This window comes from Tamandua tetradactyla, chromosome 2 (genome assembly GCF_023851605.1).
Source record: "Tamandua tetradactyla isolate mTamTet1 chromosome 2, mTamTet1.pri, whole genome shotgun sequence".
Classification (NCBI taxonomy): domain Eukaryota; kingdom Metazoa; phylum Chordata; class Mammalia; order Pilosa; family Myrmecophagidae; genus Tamandua; species Tamandua tetradactyla.
In genome coordinates this window covers 84,802,880-84,806,852 of record NC_135328.1, presented here as the reverse complement: position 1 = coordinate 84,806,852, position 3,973 = coordinate 84,802,880, and the positions used below count along the sequence as shown (strand labels likewise).

General features: G+C 47.7%; 1 pseudogene; it reads right to left on the bottom strand.

Annotated features, from left to right (window-relative positions):
- Window positions 1-828: 828 nt before the first annotated feature.
- Window positions 829-2,652, bottom strand: LOC143675098 (MYND-type zinc finger-containing chromatin reader ZMYND8 pseudogene; annotated as a pseudogene).
- Between the last annotated feature and the right edge of the window lie 1,321 nt (window positions 2,653-3,973).

The following is a 3,973-nucleotide window of genomic DNA, read 5'->3' as shown; positions in this document are numbered from 1 at the left end:
AGGAGCCACAAAGCAAAGACTCTTTGTTTCAGAGCTTAGGACTCTAACGATTTTCTGTCTTCTCCTCTTCTGCAATTGAGTTGAGCAAGGTCTGTTTCTGTCTGATCGCTGTAAACAAGGACATCATTTTGCCTTTCGGGAGTAGAGTCATCATTGAAATCACATAATATAAACTACCTTCTCCAAGTGTCCTCCTGGTTCAGAGAGCTCGCATTTGTGATGTAGCTTGTGGCATCTGAAAGGGGCCGATGGCTTGCTGTGATGTGCCCATGACAGCACAGTGTGTGCAGAAACGCCCGATCCCCACGTGCTGTGGACAGAAATGCAAACGGAAACGTCTTGCTTTCCTGTGGGCATCCAAGGACCACTCCCTGGGCATGACCGCCACTCCCAGCCCAAGCTTCTATCACTACTTGGTGGCAGCAGGCACGACTGACCACCCCTATTCTAGCATCAAAACATTCTCTTTGTTGTTGGCTTTGCTTTTTTTTCATTGTCTTTCTTTTTTTTTTTAATAAATCAAAGTTAATACAAATATAAAAAGGGAAAGGTACTCTAGGTTCAATGACATCCACAAACTGTACATTATTAACATCTAAAGCAAAGGTTTCCTGTGGGTCTAACAGTCCTTGGTCAAAGCTAAGGCTGGAAGTTGTGCAGTGTCAGCTGCCCTTTGCGCCAGGAGCCAAGGCAAAGTATGAATGTGTGGAATTCTCAAGTTGTGAGGTTGGCTGTCCTCGCTTCCGTGGTGTCTCTCTTGCTTCCTGTTTGGCTGTGGTGTCCGCCCCACCCCCGCCATGGGGTGGGGGTGTGCGTTGCGGTTTGCCTCTAGCCCCAGAAGGCGTGGAGCCGAGACTCCTTTGGGATGAGACTCTTCGCCCTGATGGTACTGGCGTTGTGCTCAGACCCTGCCGAGCCCCGCTTCTCGTCGCAGCTGCTCCAGCAACTGCATTTGCTGCTCTGGGAATGGTCAGATCCTTGGGTAGAGCCCAGGCGGATGGAGGAGGGCATCTTCCAGGAGCCACAAAGGTCGAGGGTGGAGCCACTGTCGCTGCTCTTCTCGGTCTCCCTGTCTTCGAAGGCGCTGGACTGGAGGCCGAGGTCTCCCTGTCTTCGAAGGGACTGGGCTGGAGGAGCTGGCCTGGGACGGCTTGTTTAGCGTTTGAGCATTCACCTTGGCATCTTGCTGCGGGGCGGTAGCTGACTGGGTGCAGGACCTCCAGTGCTCGGGCCAGTGGGCCTGCCGGTAGGGGTAGTCAGTCTCAGTAGCTGGTGTTCCAGCAGCAGTAGAAGATGGCCTCCTTCTTGCAGTTGGCGCGCCACTGCTTCTTCTTGGTCTCATCCATCACCTGCTGCTTCTTCAGCTCCAGCTGCTTCTTCATTTTGGGCGATGAGCGGGTCGCGCTCCTGCTGCAGGCTCTGCGGCATCTCGGGCCGGGTCAGCGCCAGGTTGTGTTTCATTTCCGAGAACTCCTGCTGGTGCAGCCACTGAAGCTTCTCTATCTAGATTCTCAGCTATTTCGCCTCCAGTAGTGTTTTTAGAAGGATTATTATATCTTTCTGTCATGGTTCCTTTAATTGCATCCATTATTTTGCTCGTGTAGTTGGCGGTATCTGCCGTGACATCGGCTGAGGCAGGTCAGCACTGACCGAAGGCTGGTCAGCTCGTGGACCCCGAGCTAGTCACCAGGGTGATGGTGGATGTGGATGGGCTCTGGGTGATCTCCTTCTGCTGAACAGTCGATGAGTTCCACACGACCCACTGCACCGCCGGGGCAGTCTCCTTCGGTAAGAGCGGCCTCTGCTTTTGGCCGGGCTTCGCGTGGCGGCGGCGGCCGGAACCGTGACCGTGGACGCTGTGCTGGTGGTGGCCGTGAGCCCGGCCGCGGGGGGTTGGGAAGAAGAGCGGGTGAGGACCGGAGTTGCCGCGGGGAGGCTGGCCGCCTGCCGTAGTGGACGGTGGAGCCTTTCCCACAACATCCTGCTTGGGAGATGGCTCTTTCGGTTTCTTCTAATTTTTTCGACCCTCCCGCCCCAAATTGTCTTCTCCTAAATCTATCACAATCTCCTTCTCTGAATCGGAATTCATACCCAGATGTACTGTAGGGCAATCCGTCTCATCTCTTTCCTTCAGTTTATCCTTTGTGGGATGAGGCGGAGGTTTTGCCTTTTCTGAAAAATCTTTCTCGGGCTCTGGACTGGCCTTTTCCATGACCGTCTCCGGATCTGCTTTCTCACTGGCCGGTGATGTGCTCTTCACCCCCTCTCATTTCCACTGAGTTTGTCGGTTTGGGTTTTGTTGTTTTGCTTTGTTTTGTTTTTTAACAGCAGGTGGCTCTTTGGCCATCCGACTGCCCTCTGTGTCTTCTGCATCTTCCAGCTCGTTCTTAGACTTCTGCTGATCGTCGCTGATACACTCACTACCGCTGCGATCTGAATTCTCGGAATCCTCCGAATCGCTGTGCTCTACGGCCCTACAAACATCTTCTGAGATTTCATTTCTTCTAATTGTGCTTTGTGACTCTCTGTCGTCCTGTCAAGGCTTAGCTAGAGCCTGCTGCGAATCTGCCACGTGGGAGAGATGAGCTGGAGAGGGGTTGACTGCTGCTGGACCGACTCACTCAGCTCCTTCAAATCCATCTCAGCTTTGCTCTGATCAAAATATTTCCCATTACAGTCTGCTTCTCAGAGCCCTCAATAACACTCCAATATATATGGCTAAAAGAGACCATGCAAAAACTCAGTCTACCAGTTAGCAAAAAACCCCATCTACCACCCCCGGGTCAGCCCTCATTAGCTATTTAATTCCCTAAATTCCACAGATGCAGATTCATTCGTTTAACTTGAAGCCTTTGGCCCCTGATAAACACATACATGTTTTGAAGTCTTATCAGTTATTTGCGATCTTATGAGCTCTTATAAGATCAGGTCCCCCTTAAGCAGGTTTTGAAAAGGGAAAAGTGAAGAGAGCATAAAGTCACTAAAACCTGGAGAACCTGTTTGGGGGTACACTAATTCCATCATTTTATGTATGCCTTCCAACCAGGCTATGAAGATCATATTTTAATGTGTTGGCTTTCATTTTATAGATAAGGAAAATGAAGTATAGAGAAACAAAGTAGCATCAAGTGACAGAGCTTGTCCTCAAATGCAAATCTGTATCTTCCAATTATATATCTCCACAGTTTAGACTGTGAGGCCAAGACAAGTCTCGCTTTATCTATGCCACAGCTCTGTGTTGGATGCTCTGTGTCTCGCATGTCATATTGTCACAAGCCTGCCATTTCATGAATGAGGAAAGGAACAGGAACTCTGTATAGGAAATCCTTGTTACAATCACAAACTCAACTTTACAGCTGGTACCCATGCACCTAGATCTGTTTCCCCTCATCTTTCTGCACGTGTTAATAAGTTTAAGTTAATATATGTAAGAGATCTGATGAAGAATGTGTTTCAAATTCTGTTACTTTATGAGTATTCATTTAAAAAAATCCACAAAGTTACTTTGCGAACTTTTCTCAACAATCAAAATTTATTTCACTTGTGATCACAGTTGCTTATTACCCCTCCAACCCCCCCCCTCAAAATAAAGCAACTAAAATTATAAGAAATGTAAAGCAAGGAAACTTAAAATTATACTATACTACATTCCCTCCCCAAATTGAATTTAATAGTTGAAATCAATCTCTGTTAATACTCTTTCCAATATTGCAGCATTACAACTTGACATAACTAGTATTTTGCAAAAGTGATGGCTCTATCAGATTTTCAACATTTTTGTCACTGTGTCATTTGACAGACGGTAAAACACACATTTCTACAAAGAACAGGATGAAGTCAATACATCACAGTTATTTGTAAACAAATAATATTTGTTACTGCAATGCTGGGCCAGATCTCATGCATCACTTTTTAAAACCAACCCCATTGTTGAGATTCAACTATGATATAGAGCCTATTCAGTAACCATGAT